Raw genomic sequence first — 19,645 nt, forward strand, 5'->3', positions numbered from 1 at the left:
GCCTTTTGAGAATCTTAAAGCTCTTTAATCTCTTGTCCTTTGAATTTCCCCATTAGAGGGTCTCAAAGTATCTTGTAAGCACTAGTGAATTAAGTGCTGTAGCTTGCTGAATCCCGTTTTGTATTAACTTGCTGAGTGATCACAAGTGAATCACTTTTCACAAATGCAAAATAAGAACTGAAGTACTTAGTTAATGATTTATCTGGCACAAGTCTGTCTTTTGTTCCATTTGACAAGAGCTTACACAGCAGGGCACAATTCTAGATTCAGTCCCCTAGTTCTACCACAATCATGTTACTGCATGGAAAGTCCTGCTGCCTTTATCAGTGGTGGTGTGGGACTTCATACTCATAATGGAACATCATAATCTTAAATGTATTTTCCAAATGAAACAACTCTGTGATTGTGATCATCAAATTTAATTAGAATTTAATGAAATAATGGATATAAAGTAGTTTTGCTTTAAACTTCTACTGTAGAAGATGTTTACTTTACTTTAAAGTAAAGATGTAAAGTAAAGTAAAGATGTTTACTTTAAATTGAAGGATGCTTATGTTCTGTGGTGATGAATACAGCACAGATACAATTTGTTTGACATCCTGCCCCCAGTCCAGAGCCAGAATTCCTTTTCTGATCACTTTCAGTAGTACATGGATACTCTTTTCAGATAACAATTCTTTTGGAACAAGGTACTGAAAGTTATAAAAATCAAGGTTGACCCAAGGTTCATTCTCATCATTAGAAGGGAAATGAAGGAAACACTGAATGACTGAAGGCTTTGAAGTGCTGCTCAACCAATTTAGCTATTAACTTGAGTCAGAAGGATTTAATTTTTTAACTTTCAGTCTGAGGTTGTCCTCAGGGCTATACCCTGGTACATGTGACACTCGCTGCATAGCTAAGAAAAAAATAATCCAGATCTAATGTACACTGTGGCATGATCCACAAAGAAATCTTTTTTTTCAGTCTAAGTATGGCAGAGGACATCTATCAGTAAAAGGTAAATGTAGTCTTTGAACTGTATCATCATGTCATTCTGAGAAGACAGACTTGTGGGGAAGAGGAGTGTTGTGAAGGAAATGCACCAATTGAATACCAAGTGTGTTGTGAGTGTCTGTTTCTGCAGTCCTCATTTTCAGTTCAAGACAGGCCAGGAATGGTGAAGAAGTAGTTTTCTGTGACAGGTTTTGGGGTGTGTGGCAGTGAAGCAGTCCTTTGTGACAGGTTTTGGGATGTGTTACAAGCCAATCTGTTTTATAATTGAATGTGTGATTAATTAGAGGTGGGCAAAATCTCATCAGAACTAGACCAAAGGTGCATCAAAACTTCCTTACTTCATAGCAGCCAGCTCTGAAGAAACTTCAATGCAGCAGATGGTTGGGTTGATGAACATCCCAGTTCAGCACACCCCTAAGAAAGTTACCCAAATACAACTTACTTGCTCTCAGGTGAGAGTTTTCAGTGAAGAACTGAGACAGAGCTCTGGCAAATTCTTTTGTGTAGATGACTGGCTAGCTGAAAGCTGTGTGTGTGAAACAGTAAAAGTCTGAGAGTCAAAGCTCTAGGTTTGGCAGTGACCTTGCCAAAACTGAAAAATCAATCTGTCAGCCACCCCAGAACTCAGTGGTGTTGGATGTAAAGCTGGCCACTTAAATACCATCAGCTTGAAAGTCTGGTTTGGGATTTTAACCAATCCTATTTTATAGAGGGACTAGAATGTTGGGGTTTGGCCTGAGCTGCTTCTCTATATAATGAGAAGCATTTATAACCTCACAGTATTTATTTCTTGATGGGATTGGTGAATAGAACATTCCTGTTTAGAGGGAATGGAAGCCCCATCTGATTTTCTTGGAAATTCATGTGATGCATTCTGCCCTTCAGGGAAGAGCCTGCATTTCTTTTATAGATATATATATATAAACATAAATATTTTTGTCTTCACTTTTGTCCAAACCCAAGTTCCTTGCTTCATTTAAGTTTCATGATGAGGAATACCTAACCTCCTTTCTTTGTCTTTCTGAATTCAGTTGCTGTGTTAAGATTTTCATGGGAGACAAGGAGATGGTGAATTTTGCATCACACAACTTACTGTTGAAAGTTACTACTATACACATTGGAACTTGGTTGTATGTTGGAGTATTTGGGAAGAAAAATAATTGCTTTTTTTCTGACTCTGGAAAACTAAATTCTATTTAAAAGCTTCTGTTCCAGTCGGGGAACACTTTTTACATCATTCTTGCAGGTGATGCATTATCACCACCAGTCAGAATGGACGCAGTCATGGATTTTAAAGAGAGAAGGCATCTAAGTATGACTAACATCTTAGAAGGATTTGGGGAGCAGCTAAACATAGATTAGATATTGCATTGCTTCATTTTGATGGATTAATAATGGGACAAGGAATTTAGGAGGAAATTGTATCTCACACAGATTGTTTAATGCTGAAAATTCCCACGACACTTTGTGCCAGCTGTTGAGCACTCAAGAAACCTACACAATTATTAACTACAAGAATCAAAGATGCCATGAGGGGATAATAGTTATCCAATTTGAAATGGTGCAAGGGTCTGCGCTTATGGTCTCACTCACTGAAAAAATATGCCTGGGTTTTTGCCTTGCTGCTTCATTTTGCCATTTGAGGGAATATCGCTTACTTCAGAGCCTTGCTGGTGGTGAAGGCAAAAAGCTGGATGAAGCAGAGAGTTCCTGGAGGTCAGCAATAATTATCTGCAGAGAGTTTTGGGTTTATTTTTAATGCAGATGATAATATCTTTAACAACTTAGCATTCCTAGAGCCATGCTAGGGCAGTGGCTGAGCACTGTGAGGAGAGACTGCATGAGAGGTGGGAACAAGATGAGAGCTGCATTGGGGAAGGATGTACATTGAAGTCAATAATATAAAGCCAGTGCTAGATTAGCAGCCTCTAGTGTATATAAGAGTAAGGTGTGGGGGAGATCCCATATTTTAGACTGCTTAACTCCAGAGTGTACTTACAGCAACATGTGGCCTTGCTAGGACAGCTAAAGCCAGTGAATGCGCAGCAAAGAAGTGGTGCCATGCTGTACAAACAGAATCATTAGTGACCTCTTGAGCTCATCCTGTTCTGAACTTCTGCAGGTTGACAGGTTTTTGGGTCCTGCACACACAGAGCTTTCATATTCCTTTCAATTGAAAGAAAAGGGTAGATCAGCAAAAAACCAGAGTATTTCCCAAGGGTACTTCACGATATGGTCCCAGCAGCTGCAGACATTACCACGCTTGATATTGTCTAGCTGCTCAGAATGGTGTTTTTTCACTCTTAGTACAGTTTGCTTTGGCTTCCTGATGAGTAGATATCTATGGAAAGCCACAGTGCCCAGCCAAAGGCCTATTTTTGTCCTGAATCAATATAGCTTTGCAAGCGCAGGTCCAGGATCAACAGAGATTGATGGAAACTTTTGCTGTGCACCTAGCAGCAAGGGCTTTGTGCTCTCCAGAAATTGCTTTGTCTTTCTAATCTGTGTGTTCTGAGTAAAGCACAAAACAGTTAAGGGGCATGTGAGGGGGGAATATTAAATCTGTGTTATATTTCTGTAATGAATGAGACGTTATGGCACCTCCAGTATAATCCTTATTGAACTTGTCCCCACTTCAGCTTGAGCACAGGTGTGCAGTCAAGGCACAGCTGCTACCAGATGCCTTTACATTTTCAGAGCTGTTAAAGAAGAATCCAGAATAACACAGGGAGAAAAGACATCCGTCTGCTTCCATAAGTACAGAAAAAATATTGTGTTATTGTGGCAAATTTCTTCCATTTTGATACCAAAATGCTTTAAAATAAAGGTGAAAACTTACCCCAGTGGGGAAAAACATAAAGAAATTAACTAGCTTGTCCTGTGAAGCACAGAAATGTCAGGATAAAGTTAGGAAAGCAGCCTAGATGTTCCATGGTCTTTGTGTAATCACCAGCAGATATCTGTTTAGCTTGGTTCTTGCAGGCTGGTAAGGCAGTTTGGTCCAAGCAGACAGCTGCAAGACTTGAAGCCTGAAGCGTTTCCATGTGGATGGAAATGGCGCAGGCTAGCATGGGAACCTCCACATTATTTATTTGTCTTGGTGCTGACATAGGAATTATTACTCTAAATAAGGTGTGAAGACATAGTATAGGACCTTGTTTTATTTAGTGAAAAACAAATGCCTAGGGAATTATAAGGATACTTTCTCCCATGAATGGGGGGTTCAAGAATGGCTTTAGACAAACCGTACTTTAAAACCTCTGAATTAACTTGTCTGATCTTGCTTTGAACCTCTGTAAACTCTTAGGACAGTGTCTTGTAGCAAAGTGTTCCACTGCTTAACTATAGGTTGTGCACTGTGAAGCTGAGGAGCTGTGTAAAATTCAGCCATACAAATATTTTTAACAGGAGCCTGAATTCCTGTTTCTGAGCATGCTGGAAGAACTCTTTGGCAAGGTGAGAACCCTGATGCTCTGTTTGCATGAGCTGTCCTGGGAGCCCTAAATGGAGTGTTCTGAGATTTTAGTTTTACCTGGAGCCATGCTGAGAATACAGTTGCAAGACTTAGCTGCGAACAAACTGCTTTGTTAAATTTTGTGTCTTTCTTACAAGTAAACCAGGAAAATATTCTGTTCATCCCACTTATACATGGATATTGGAAAAGTAGGAGAACAATTTCCCACCTGAAAAGCTGCTCTACTTCGCATAAAAAAATTAAGGTCCCTTGGACTGTGTGAAGGCATTCCAGCCTCTGCCAGCAGCACCATTTGTGGTTAGTTACAAGACCTGTTTGACTGCCTTAGGGGGTAGGATAGAGGGATTCAAAACTTTCTACTACAGTTTCCTGTACAACTATTTTAACACTGTTCTACACACAAAAAATGCGTGTGCACAGTGGGAAGGGGAGTTACAGCTGGTTCCTTTTGAAATAAAGCAATGAACCTCTGAGAACTCTTAGAAATTCCTCTCATGGCGTGTTTTTCTAGTAACAAGTAGAATTGAATACCCTCCTGTAATAATCTTTTCTCTCTTTGGAATAATCCATTGTAATATCTCTCTAAAACTACACTCAACTGCCCCACATAAAGTTGGTCCTCTTTTAGATTCTGCTTGCATAGTCAGTACAAGTGTGTAGAGTGGATAAAAATTCCCTCTGTTCCAGTCAAATGATCATAGCTGTTCTATCTGCACAGATACTACAAAAATATTTAGCTATTTACCCATGATGTAGTAGACAGTTAAGCAGAAGACAACTAGAATAGATACCTGTAAAGAAAAGGTCTTCCTATTGCAAGTGTCACTTCCAGCTGACTTTTCAAGATCGGGGGAAAATTCCATCTCTCTCATTTGCTGGTTGTCTTCCCCTTTGAAGTGATGTTTTCAGCACAGCAGCTGATTTTACTGCTAGAGCAGAATCTGTAGCCTTATAACAGAGACTATAATAGCAGCATTTTCTTAACTCTCTTTGACCTCCTTGCTGTGTACCATTAGAGATTAATATAATGGGTGTTCTCTCAGTAATTCTGTTAAGCACCATTTCCAACAAAACTTATTCTTGGCGTTTCCTACAGATTTTGCCAGAACTGACTCAATGTGGCTTGTGTTCTGTGCAGTGGAACTCATGGCATGATGGGTTTTTACTTTTTTTTTCTAGAGAACTTGAAAGTAGTCAGGCAAGGGAACATTTGAAAAAATTAAAATGGTGAGACTTCTAATGTTTCTCAGTTGAATATGTTGGCATGTTAGCTGTTCAAAATTGTCTAGTCTGAGAGGGCCAGGTTTTAACTGGAGGATTTTGTCAGGAACATACTTTCACTAGTTGGGGGTTTGACCTGGGACTATTTTATTTTTTGAGTGTGATATCTGCTTCTGTTATTGAAATGCAGATTAAAAACTCAGAGTTGTTGTAATGGAGGAAAGATAAACCGTGAAAAACACTGAGAAGCAGGGCCAGGCCAGCAAGTGAATGGGCTACATCTGGGTGCATGTTACTTGAGAGATTCATCTTCAGAAAGCAGAGGCAATTCTGAGATACCTTAACTGGTGAAGGTTGTCTGAGAACCAGTATGTTAGAAGGTGCTTCTTGAGGAAAATTACTTCTACAGGACTTTCCACATCACCAAACCCAGAAGCGTTGTCTTGGAATGGATCCTCGAATGTGTATAGACTGCTGCTGTTGCTGCAGTTACACTGTGAGGAAAAACATGGATACTTGAGCACCCAAGCAGAGGTTAAAGAAATTATATTTGTGGGGGCTTTGATACCTAGAAGAGTGTAAGATAGTCCAGAATCCTTTGCTTTAATTGCGTGTGGAGCTGACTCTCTCATTGAAAAGCCACCAAACTTTTCCTATTCTTTGTCAAGGCCAGCATACACTTGCAACCCAGAAAGCCAGCCATATTCTGGGTTGCACCAACAGAGGTGTGGCCAGCAGGTCAAGAGAGGTGATTTTCCCCCTGTGTCTAGTTCTGAAGCCCCTACTACAAGAACATATCCAGAGTAGGGCCACAAGAATGATCAGAGGGCTGAGCATCTCTCCTTTGAAGACAGGCTGAGAGACTTGGGGTTGTTCAGTTTGGAGAAGAGAAGGCTCCGTGGAGACCTTATTGTGGCCTTCCAGTATCTGAAAGCTGGTGAGGGACTTTTTAGGGTGTTGTGTAATGATAGCACTAGGGGGAATGGATCCAGGTTACAGAAGGTTAGATTAAGATTAGATGTTAGGAAGAATTTCTTCACCATAAGGTTGGTGAGACACTGGAACAGGTTGCCCAGGGAGGTGGTCGAAGTCCCATCCCTGGAGGTTTTTAAAGCCAGGCTGGATGCGGCTCTGGGCAACCTGATCCTAGTGGAGGGTGTCCCTGCCCATGGCCAGGAGGGTTGGATCTTTGCGGGATGATCCTTTGCGTCCCTGCAAACCCTGATAATTCCATGAAGGCTGTTTTTAGCAAGTGAGCCCCACTTCTGTGAGAAGCAAAATAAGTTTGCAGTCTCTCAGGTTGGTAAGATGTGGAGAGAGAACTAAAAGTACTGGTTGTTAATTGGGGTACATTTTTGATTGTTGCTTTTTGTTTTGGTAGCGGATTCTTTTGTGGTTCCTGGCTGTTTGGTTTGCTTGCATCCAATTTCATATTGACTTGAAACGTACTTTCCAAAGGTCTTCTGCTATTTCTAGAGAATACTTGTTTGTTTTGCTTTATTCAAGGGTAAAGATGCCATTTCTACCAGTATTCAGCTCTATAAGTGTTACTACTTGGACTAAAGTGTTTCTGAAACTACTGCTTTGCTGCTTCTCTGGAACTGACTGGTTTTTGAAATGGAGCTTTATTAAGCTGATCATCTTGATAAGCTTCCCGTTGTGCAAGGGGAAATGATATCCAAGTTTTTAAAGAAGAAATAGAATTCGCTGCCTTGTTTTTGTGGCTCTGACAGCTCTTCCAAATCCTCTGTAACTGGAAGGAAAAGAATCTTGTCTTCAGCTGGACAATACAGAGGGGAGAAATCTGTATTCTTATACAATGGAGTTCTCTTTCGGGAAAGTCTCTACACTTTCAAAAGGAGTTACTGCCTTTTATTTTTTTTTCTTTTTTACTCTTTTCACACAGTGGAATCATCAAATTACTTCTCATAGCTCAGAAATTATTATTATTCATCTCCATTACAGGAGATCATTGGGAACACTATGTTTCCTGGTGCCCAGCACTTTGGGTTTTCATGGAAAGAGGGCAAATACTTTCATTTTTCCAATTTCTAAAGCTATTTTGGATTTAGAAATTGGCAGAAATTGTCTCTTCATATGAGTATTTGATTTGGCATGGAATGCTCTGCCTGGAATTGCTTTGTATTTGAAGTATATCTCCAAAGAGATATAAACATATGATTTATTAATCACTGGTATTTTATTTTAAGATATAAATTTCTGCCTTCTTGTTCAGCATGTGGGCAAGCTTTAATTTAAATTTCAATGGTTACAATATATAATGTGATTAAATATGGAATTAGCTCAGGCTTGGGTGGATTCTGAAGTTGGACTGGTCCAAATGTTAACAGTGACTGGTATCTTTAAAGTTGCAAAAATTTGGAAGTCAGTCCTGTTCATATGCAGTTATGTTTTAGCTAACTCCTGGAACCCCTGTGATGCAGGACAGCAAGAACCAGTGAAAATTCAGTGCCTGGTTCTTTGGTGCTAACGTATCACAGCTTTTATCTGCTCACTGTTATACTTTGAGGGGAACTGATGCCTGCAGCTTTCTTTTTAAATTTGTAGGCTTTCTCTTCTACCTGATTATTTCTGCTTCATAGTCAATATACATGGGGAAAAGACCCCTCTCTAAGACACTGAGAGATGGTTTTCATTTCAGATTTTTTCTTCTTTCTGGGCCAGTCTGCAAAAATCAGTTTTATTCTTCTTATTCCATTATGTTCAAAAGCTGCATGATCCAAATGCTGTGAATCCAGCTAGTCTCAAAGTGTTTGGAAGGAGTTTCTCTAGGATGATTCACTGCATGTAAAAAGAAATCTGTATAGAGGGAAATTTTAGGTGTCCCTAGCTTTACTCTAGAGTTCTGATTTCTGGCCCTGGAAGAAGCTGTTATAGGTCTTGTGTACCTTTGGAACAAGATTTGGCTCTAGTTTAATAATGAAAGCTTCAATTTTGTGTTCTTAAATCAGAAAGTTCAAGCATTGGCTTCATGTAGCCTGTAGAGCTGATACATTAGTGATATAAAATACTTACTTCAATTCTTCCTTATCCTCCTCATGTCATGTGAACAGCCTTGGCAGTATGGAGAAGCACTCCTAGAGCAGCATAGCGAGAGCTCTGTAGCTGTTGTTCTCGTGCATATATGGGAACCAAGAGCTAAAAAAACAGAAGAAGTTTCTTAATGGCATTTCTCAGTTAATATTTTTCTGGAAAATGAACCAGTGCTCCAAAGCTTTCTTGCTAGTTTGAGAATCACATGAATCATGGAATAGTTTGGATTGGAAGGGACCCTTAAAGCTCCCCTCTGTATGTCCTCTGTAGTCAGCAGGGACATCTGCAACTAGAGCCGGTTGCTCGGAGTCCCAGACAAACTGACCTGGAATGGTTCCAGGGATGGGGCATCTACCATCTCCCTGGGCAACATGGGACAGGATCTTACCATCCTCAGTGTAAAATATTTCTTCCTTCTCTCCTGTCTTAATGTCTCTCTTTCAGTTTAAACTGTCACCTCTTGCCCTGTCACAACAGGCCCTGCCAAAACGTCTGTCCTCAGGTTTTTGATTGGCCCCTGAAGTCCTGAAAGGCCACAAGGTTTCCCTGGAGCCTTCCCTTCTCCAGGCTGAACAACCCCAAATCTCTCAGCCTGGCCTCACAGCAGAGGACTTCCAGCCCTCCCAGCATTGCTGTGGCCTTCTCTGCCCCCCCTCCAACAGGTCCATGCCTCTGCTGTGCTGAGGACACCAGAGCTGGGCCCAGCATTGCACATGGGGAATTAGTGGAGTGGAGCAGACAGGCAGAATCCCCTCCCTCTGATTGCTGGCCCCAAAGATTTCCACATGGGAAATAACCAATTCTTCTCTGGTCCACATTGAGTACATGCTGGTGCATTTTCCCTTAGTTCTTATTTACATTCTCTTGTACTAATGAAAAATAGAGAATAAAAGGTATCTTTACAATTTGCTAAGCAATTCCCAATGTAGGTACATGTAGGTACCTTTTGATACCTGTGCTTAGTGCCCAAGACTGGCACAGATCCTGTTTTGATTCAGATTTTCCTGAAGCTCGCAAAGGCAGCACAAAAGAGGTGGCCCACAGAAGTCATAAAGCCATAGAATCCTCGTGAGAAGTTCTGGAAAAAGCTTGCCTTCAGTTCAGCTGGAATTCAGGGTACCAAATTGAGCTCCACATGCTTCCCAAGCTTAACCATCATGCATTTCATCCTACATTTTGTTTTCTTTTGAATGACTGCTTCCTAAGTACCATTTTATCAACTGGCAGGTAAGATGCATCAAACCCATCCAGCTTTCATTAATGCGCTTTCAATTTTGTGGTGGTTGTTTTTCCTTTCTCTTCTTTTTTTTTTAAGGTCTTGTTTTCTTTCCAACATAGCAGTCCTGATGGCAATTTTATGAAGGTTCTCACTAGTTTAAGCTGTGTCACATAATGCTACCAGCACTGCATGGTGCATCCACATAACTTCCATAAGGAACAACTTTGCACTTACAAAACTTTTCATTTTCCTTTCAGTCACTCACTCAACACTACTCTGAGATAGAAAGGGTTTTATGGATAAGGAAAGGTAGGCAGGAAAATAAAAGAACTCTTGTCCACAAACAGAATGGTCAGATAACTTCAAGCTTTTCTGAATTTAATTCTTGGGTTACCATATTACCTTTTGCTGTGCTTTGTTTTGCGTGTGCTATTGAGGCAGCAACATGTGCAGAAGCAGCCTGGTTTTGAATTGATTTCTCAGAATGTATTGGGGTGGAAGGGAACTTTGAATGTCATCTTGTTCATTCCCCCTGCAGTCAGCAGGGACACCTGTGACAAGAGCAGGTTCTATCAAGCTTGACCTTGAACATCTCCAGGGATGGGGCCTTAACCACATCTCTGCACAACCTGTTCCAGTATTTTACCACTGTCATTGTGAAGAAACCTCAGTCTACCCTGCTCTAGTTTCAAACCATTGCCCCTCATTCTATTTCTACAAGCCCTTCTAAACAGTCCTTCCCCAGCTGTTTTGTAAGTCCCCCTTCAGATATTGAAATGCTGCTATATGGTCTCCCTGGAGTCTTCTGTAGGCCAAACAACCCCAACTCTCTCACCTCAGGAGAGGTGTTCCAGCCCTCTGATCATCTTCATGACCCTCCTTTGGACCCTCTCTGGCAGGTCCACATCCTTCTTGTGTTTGGGGCCCTTCTTGTGTTAGATTTCATCCTGAAATCTTCTGTGGGGGGCATCCTTTTATGCCCAGAAAGTATTCCCCAAGTTGGGATGCGCTGACCCTGGAAAGAACACTTCTATGACAAGTATTAAAAACCACTGAGTTAGGATAATGGAAGTGACTTGTATGCATAATGTTTTTTCTTGCTGGCAGAGGTTTGCTGCGGATTTTGGCCTAAAAAAACTATTGACCTGCACATTCACTGACCAGCTTTCCGGAGGATTCAGTACAGGGTCTTTCATGACATTTTGGGTGTACCCCAAATTCTTGCCAAACCCTCTGGAACAGTTCAAAAGCGCGCTGATTGTGTGCAGTCCTCTGCGGTAGGAGGTGCCAAAAATATGAAGGTCTCTCTTAATATTTTCCACAATGTTGCTGAGCTATTAATGTAAATTACAAAAAGATTTTTTGATTATCAAGGCAAACTACAAAAAAGGAAAATGTGCTGTAATCCATATAAATCACTTGACTAAACCCTATGCAATAAATCCAGTGTTGGTGAAGCTAAGTTCCTCTCTCTGGCACTGCAGTTTGCTCTTTACAATAAAAATTTACTTTACTCATTTAACAGGTGGTGTTTGCCATGGACCTTCTTCACCTTTGTTCTCTTCCTTGTGATCTGTAGCTGTGCAGCATTTTTACTTCATTTACAACCAAACAACAACACTCAAACAACAACAAACAAAACCCCAAAGGCACCCCAAAACTAAAAGATGAAAAAGAATGGGGAAGTTGCCACAGAAACAGTTAAATATTTGACCCTGTTTACTGCCAGCTTAGATAAAAATCAGATTTATTTCCTGGTGAAGAAAAATTCTTCAACACATTATATGTGCAGTGACAGTCGTGGGTTTATTGCAGCCCATTGGAATAAGGGATTTCACATGTGTTGCAGTGGAGGGAACATTTTAACCATTTGCTTCTGTTTGCCATCTGTTTTCTTTACCATCTCGGCGCTTGTGTGAATTTCACAGCTGCAGATGGTATTTCCTAGGCCAAAAAACACAGGCATCACTGCCTCCTTCCATATGTCCAAATTAGTTACAGCAGAGAGATGCAAGGTGTTCACTTCTTCCCAAGGTGCTCTCCATAGTGATTGAGGAGGGATCAGCCCTCATCTTCCCTCAAGCAGACTGAACTGGCTTTGAGTTAGCTACTTTGCATGGCAATGGACTTCTACAACACAGGCCCAGTTGAAACGTCTACCTTTTGTACAACCTTTTGGCTTTTCTTCTGTAAAAAACTTAGCACTGAAAGACAAATGTGCACTTGTAATGTCTGAGCAGTTGATTTAGGATCTTCTTAATACAAATCCTAATTAAGAACTAAGGGCTTTGTCATACATGCTCAGTTACGTGGGAATGAGATCAATGCCTAAGTGTGCTTCTTTGATCAGGTGCTGGTTAAGAGTTGGATGGTCATGATCTACTTTGAAGCAGTGCCTTCTCCTTTTGAGTCAGCTTTGTTCTCTTTCACATGCAGACCACCCTCTGATGGGGAAACTGAGAGAAAAACATAGTGTGTAGAGCTCTAGTAACTACTATATGGCTGAAGTCTTGAATGCTTGGGAACTGAAGAATTCAAAACATTTGTCAGCTGAAGGCAGGTTTATCTGGTTTGCGATACCAACCCCAGGATGGAAATGGGGAAGAATGACTTGTAAATGAGGACATATCACTGCTAATTTCTTTTTTTGTTGATGCAGTTCTACTGCTCTGTTAATGATCAGATTGAAGGAACTGTCTTCAAATTAGAAGGATAATTTAGTTTATTCAGTATTGTAGAATTTTGGATTAAAAGGTGCTACACAAGTAATACTGTTTTGGTTTGTGTATGCTTAGCTGTCTGGAGATCATCTGTTTGACATGTGAATTCTCTGGAAATACTATTCCTTGAAGCAGCAGCAGAAGTGGAGATAATGTCACTTTAGAAAGTACCTCCTTCAAGAGTCAGTGCATGCCAGTGAAGAGAAACAGTGGCTCTTGCCCTTGGTACAGCTACAGGTGATCTGCTGGCTCTTTTGACCTCCATCTGACTCTTCCACTTTGCTGCTTATACTTGTCTGAGATTCTGAGTGGTGATACTTAAAAATGTAGACAGTGCTTAGTGTGTCAGCATGCTTGGCAGAGAAAAATAGAAGGCCAGTCTACATGTAGAAGGCTCAAGAGAATTGCTGTTACTTTCCTTTTTAGCTAAGCCTTGTCTCCTCTCTCATCCTAAGCTGATCTCATAACTTCTGAAGCTATCCACTGATGCCATATACAGAATTTTCAGTTTTTCTCTTTTCCCTCACCCCAGCACATCAAAACCAGCTAATGGTAGCTGCATAGTACTAGTGCATGTAACAAAGAGCTACTCAATTATTTGAAATCATAATTAATAAGGAAACATGAAATTCTTATATTCTCATCTATGCAGATATATCCTATGCTGTGCTTGTCATGTCCTTTGGAAAACTTAAAATACATTATGCACTGGTCTGGGATAAATGTGTTACCCTTTCCAGATGTAGATCTCTTTCCCATCTGTTTTCAGTTCTTGAATCTTTCCACACGATCCTGTGCCATTGACTGAAGGGCAGAATGAGTTGCCTGTTAAAGCTGCATCCTGCACAGCACTGTTGCTTGAGAAATGCCACTACCTTGTGACACCAGCTGCAGGATTTTGGCACTATCAATGCAGTGAAAGCAATTCTGGTTTTCAGGGAGGACGTCTCCTGTATCAGAGGGGATTGATTAATTGTGTTGCAAAGCATCAGTAGGTGAGACACAGATGCTTCAGAGTTGTTTCCAAAAAGTGCTCACAAGTGATAGAATCCTATAATGGTTCGAGCTGAAAGGGACTTTAAAGATCATCCAGATCCAACACTTCCTATTAGCTCCGGCTGCTCAAGGCCCATCCAACCTAGCTTTGAACACTTCCAAGCTTGGAGCCTCCATATTTTCTCTGGGCAACCTGTTCTGGTGTCTCACCATCCTCATAGGGAAGAATCTGTTCCTAATGTCTTATCTAGATCCATCTTTTTCCTACCCTCTCCCTGTCACTCCATGCCTTTGTAAAAAGTCTCTGTCCAGCTGTCCTGTAGCCCACTTCAAATACTGGAAGGCTGTTCTAACGTCTCCCTGGAGCCTTTTCTTCTCCTGGCTGAACAACCCCAGCTTTCTCGGTATGTCTTCATAGGAGAGGTACTACAACCCAGTGTGGGTGCAATGTCAGTGAGCACAGTGTCTGCAGTCAGAGCTGTCTTAATGAGTAAACCATGGATTTAAGAAAATAATATTGTCAGAATCTTCATCTGGAGTTGCTGTGTTCTTCCCATGGAGGAAGAAACTTTTACATCAAGTCGTATTTGTCATTCTATCTATAGTTAATATCTGTGGGTATTTACAGTCAGGTGTTGCTGTATGCAGGATATGAATAGACCATCTATTTGTGGTTTGGCTTGCATATATCATAACTCTGGTGATAAGTGACAATTACTGGGTTTGTTTATGGCTTTAGAAGTACCATTTTAGCTGCTCTCCAAATGCTACAGGACAGAACACTGTTTAACATGGGGGTATCCAGCCCAGATCTGAGGTTTGTCTCTCTATTGTTCCAACCAGACTATTTCTGTGGTGTCGGTGAAGTGCCGGATGCAGGTGCAGGTTGGTGTTGAATTTCCCAGTTAACTGTCTGGTTCCACAGCCCCCTCTCCATCTGGCTCAGCAGGCAGTCACTGTTCAACTGGGTCCCACAGCACCAACAGGCCAGAAGTGAGATGTGTTGGCAGAGCTGTGCTGGTTTTGAAGAGTGGTTTCAGATCAAGACTGAGTGGGTTGATATTGCTGTGTACAGGGAAAATTGCCCTTTCTCAATCTGTCTGGCATTAACTAGTCCATCATTTCTGTGTACGAAAGCTGGTAAAGGCTGTGCGTTAGGTAGGAGCACAGCAAGGGTTGAGCCTGGCAGGCAGGAGCCTTTGTGATTGTAATTCTGTTGCACTGACTCACTCAGTGACCTTGGGTTGATCACTTGACCTTCTCTTGCTAGTTGCTGCAGCTGTGAAAATGGGCAGAAGCAAAATACTTCATCATCCTCCCAATGCGGGATCAGAGCTGAGTGTTCCTGGGGAAGCAGCTCACCCAGAGTACTCATGTCTGTAAGTTAAAAGAAAAATGGGTGAAGGTGGCTGGTTAACTTGTTCATAGTTTAAGGAGTTGTCTTCATCTGAATGTGACACTGACGATATTGCGGCATACACTTATATATGCTAAACTGTTTTTTGTGCTAGCTGTAATGTTTTGAACATGAATTGCTTTTCATTCCATCCTTCTCCAAAAGGAAGAAAAAAATTACAAAACACTTTAACAGCAACATGTATGTCCCCTGTTAGTGTTTGAATTGTAAAAAATCCCTGTCTGAAGGATTCTGTGCTTTATTTAGAGCTATTTGAAATTAGTTACCCATGTGTTATAGGGGGACAGTGAATACTGAGGGCTTCAGGCCAACACAAGACTTTTCTGTGGTGTGAACGAAGGCTGCTCTGTTTTGGTTCTGAAATCTTTTTTGAATAACTGTGGTTTGGAAAACCAAGTGCATATCAAGTTCATTGCTGTGCTTCAACTGCAGATCTGATTTTCATCTGAGAGCACAGAAATTGGCACATGGGCTTTAGCAGTTAAATGTTTATGTAGTCCTCTGTGAACCTCATGAAGTTCAACAAGGGCAAGCATATCTGTATCTGGAAAGAGTAACTCCGTACACCAGTGCGGATGAAGGGCTGACCTGCTGGCAAGCAGCTCTGCAGAGAAGGTCCTGCAAGTTTTGGTGGACAGGTTCACAATGAGCCAGCAATGCACCCTCGTGGCAAAGGCGGCAAATGGTCCCCTGGGGTGTATTAAGAAGTGTGGCCAGCAAGTTGAAAGAGGTTCTCCTCCCACTCTACTCCACCTTGCTGAGGTTACAGCTGAAGTATTGTGTACAGTTCTGGGCTCTCCAGTTCAAGAGGGACAGTGGACAGCTGGAGAGTGTCCAACAGAAGGCCACAAAGATGATTAGCAGACTGGAGCATTTATCTTACAGACGCTGAGAGACCTGGGTGTCTTTAGCCTGGGAAAGTGCAGACTGAGAGGGGATCTTATAAATGCATATAAGTATCTGAATGGTGGAGATCATGAGGATGGGCTGGACTCTTCAGTAGTAGCCAGTGATAGGACAAGGGGCAACAGGCACAAACTAGAGCACAGGAGGTTTCACTTCAATGTCAGAAGAAACTTCTTTACTTTAAGGGTGCTGGAGCCCTGGAGCAGCCTGTCCAGAAGGGAGGTGGAGTCTCCTTCTCTGGAGAGATTCCAAACCCACCTAGACACTGTGATCCTGAGCAAGCTGCTGTGGGTGACCCTGCTTTAGGAGGGAGTCTGGACTACATGAGCTCCAGAGGTCCCTTCCAACCCCCACCATTTTATGATTCCTTTCAGAGCTAACATTCAAGACAAAGACAGCTTGAAAGTAGGTCTGAAAGTTAAAGTATACATGAAGATGAAGACATGCACTCCAAAACTGGAGTTAAGGAGTAAAATAAGGAGCAGTCAAGATAAACTGACCTGAAGCTTTGTCTTTTAATTAAGTCCAATTAAAAATTCACCTTTAATGAATAACGTGAAATCACAGCATATGGTGTGCTTTGGTTTCAGCTTATCGTGGGTTTTGTCTGGATATGTTTTCTGTATAGACAGAATCTAGAAACATTTTGCCTTTCCGAAGTGTTGTCTCTGAAGTTGTCCAGAGTGCTGCCTGGTAGTGTGGTTTCCTATGAAGAGATTTTTTAACCTGGTATGTAATAGCTGTGAACAGTCACATGATAGCCATCCAGTTGGTAAGAGTGCAAGTCAGGGCTATCCCCTCAGGCAAACTTCATTTAAACACTCTTCTTTGTGCCAGATTTCTAGGCATTTTTCTCTTCTAATGAATGCATGTGTTTTAGAGCAGAGACCTTTCTAGCCCTTCCCTCCCCTTCCCCCAGTCCTGCGCCTACTTCAGTGCTGGGTATGGTGTGGGGGTTTTACTCAGATGTTGCTCTGAAGAGTTTCAGAAAACCTGTCAAAATGATTAAGAGTCTGAAATTCTATATTACATTAATGTTTTTCAAGCATTTTATTCAACAGACAATATAATGTGAACTATAACCAAAAATTCAAATGCTGGCTCTTACATAACACTACTGGAGGGGCTGCTGTCACTTTCCTGAAAGCAAATATTTTGAGGAGTATGCCTAGCTCTGCAGTGTGAGGAAAAAAAAAATGAAATAGTGTGTGCTCATGTCAAATCGTTTTTTAATAAACATTTATAGTTTTCAGTCTCCATTAGGAGGTTTTCTTGGGCAGATTTGACTGTGAACTCACGCAGTTTATTTAGAAAGGACTTCAAGGCCGTCTGGGATTTTGAAGTTTGAGGTTCTAAACTATTTTATTCCTTACCGTGATGAGCAAGAAACTCCTCTGGAAATGCTTTATGTTGGCTAAGCTGTCAGGGCCATCCAGCTCTTAAAGAGAAACTAGTCATTTAATAATTTTACCCAAGTGGGGAGAGAAAACCTAGCAGGAGTAAAGAAGCCTCTGCCTGAATATTTAATGACTTGGGTAAGTTAGGACAATGATGAGTAAGGTGGATAATTATGAATGAAGAATACAAGACATGAACTGAGCTGATTTTCAGAACCTATTCATAATTGATTATTTTCTTCCCTATGGATCTGGACTCTTAACCTTTTAATTTGGGGTCAGACCTAAGATGCTGAACATACAGAAATTACTGTAAGAGTTCTCATAACTCTTTGTTTCTTTATGCTTTAACTTGTAATCAACCAGAGATGATGATAGGCTTAGTTAATTTTCTTTGGCTCACTGAAGAATGTAACAAATCAGTTTCTGCCATGTCTGATGGTGGCTTTACACCCTGCTTGTCTGTGTGTCCTGAGATGAATCTCAACAGATAAGGGAGGATGGGTTCTTAAGGCATTTTGCCCACCAAGTAAGACCCAAACTATACCTGGTTTCCTTCCAGCACTTTCAGCTCACCTGTTTTTGAAAGCCCCAGTGATGCCATTCCAACCTTCTATCAGCAATTTAGTTAATTAAGCCAGAACTGCAGGATAATTTCTTACATGTCTCATCTGAATATTTTATGATTCAATTCAGTCCTCTTTTCTCATCCTACTCACCAAATACTCATCATCTTTGCAGCAGCCCAGTGATGTATCTGAAGACAGTTATCCTATCTACCTCCACCCCTGTCTCTAGACAGTATGATTTAATATATTCTTTTTCAGTTTGGTATCTCAAGGGAGTTAAATTTCTGTGAGTTTTGTGGAAAAGAGGAGTTGACTAAGGGAAAGCTGTGTGACAGCTCTGACAAAGAGGCATGTATGCAGGAGTCAAATGTTACCCTTTCTGAGGCATCCTCTTGCCAACGAGCTGGCTCCCAGGCACTAGCTGGTCAGCCAGTATAAATGTTGCACATGCCGCCTGTTATCCAGACAGATAGGAAAGCAGTGTGGGTGGGAGCTGGAGAGCTTGGGAGATGTGAGTGGGGGAAGGAGGGAGCAGGGATGCTGAAACAAGGGCTATCTTAGAGAAAATAAATGCCGAGATTATTGTGGTGGAGGGAACAGGACTAAAGGAGAACAGAGTTTTTCAGTTTCAGTGTTCACTGAGATGTTGATGTTAAGACTTGTTTTCAGCAGGCGTGGGAGTCTGGTACACATCCTAGGACCCAAAATTCCTGAACTTTCCTTAAGGTCATTTTGTAGACTGAGCCAGTCTAATTATTTTATAATGGGATGTAAATTACTTGGAGAATGTATTGAACTGAGCATTCAGACTCACAAGTTTTTGTTCATGTTCTTCTGCTGGAATGAGAAGAAAGAGATCTGTGTATTGGGATTTTCATTATTAAATTGGTGATAATTATAGGTATTTTTGAAATACATGAGTGAAGAAGACTAAATGCATACTGAGTTAGTAGTCTATAACTTTTATCAAAAGAGGGGAAAATACTGAATATCCTATAGAAGCGTTAGGTAAAGAAAAATCAGTGCAATTTGCCTAACAAAAAAATACCACGTATCATGTCTTGGTACTCTGCTCTTGCAGGAGATAACATGCCAATTTAAGCATTTCAGCAAGTACATGATTTATATTCAGGGTTTTCTGCACTGGAAAAGTACGGTGATCTGTAGAGGAAAAAATCAGACTTGTCATACAAACTTATTTCAGCACAAGAGTCAGTCAAGAGAAACATTAGAGAAGTGTGTGTATGAAGGGCAGACTCGCTGCCAGGATTTACTTACAGCGGTTTTGTTCATTTGTGATTTCCATTGCACTTGCTGTTTTGATAGAATTTGCTCCTAAATGACTCTAAGCTCCAGTTTGGGTTTAGCTGGTGTTATTTAGCATGCAGGTTGCTAGGATGTCAAAAGCCATGAGTATTGTCATGCTGTTATGATATTGCTGCCTGTACTACCTTTGATGGTCTCTGTTAAAGTTCTTGTTTAACCAGTTGTGATCTCCCCTCCCTTTGTGCATGAGGGAGATTATTTCAAGGGTTAGGGCTAGGCAGACTGCTAGATGAGTGCCAGAGGCTCTCTATGAACCCTTCTCCTTTCCTAAAGGGAAGAAGGGAGAGAGAGACTGATGGGCTGGGCTGATCAGATGGAATGGAAAGAACAATCCAATGAAACGGAGACA

Source organism: Dryobates pubescens, chromosome 18 (assembly GCF_014839835.1).
Source record: "Dryobates pubescens isolate bDryPub1 chromosome 18, bDryPub1.pri, whole genome shotgun sequence".
NCBI classification, from domain to species: domain Eukaryota; kingdom Metazoa; phylum Chordata; class Aves; order Piciformes; family Picidae; genus Dryobates; species Dryobates pubescens.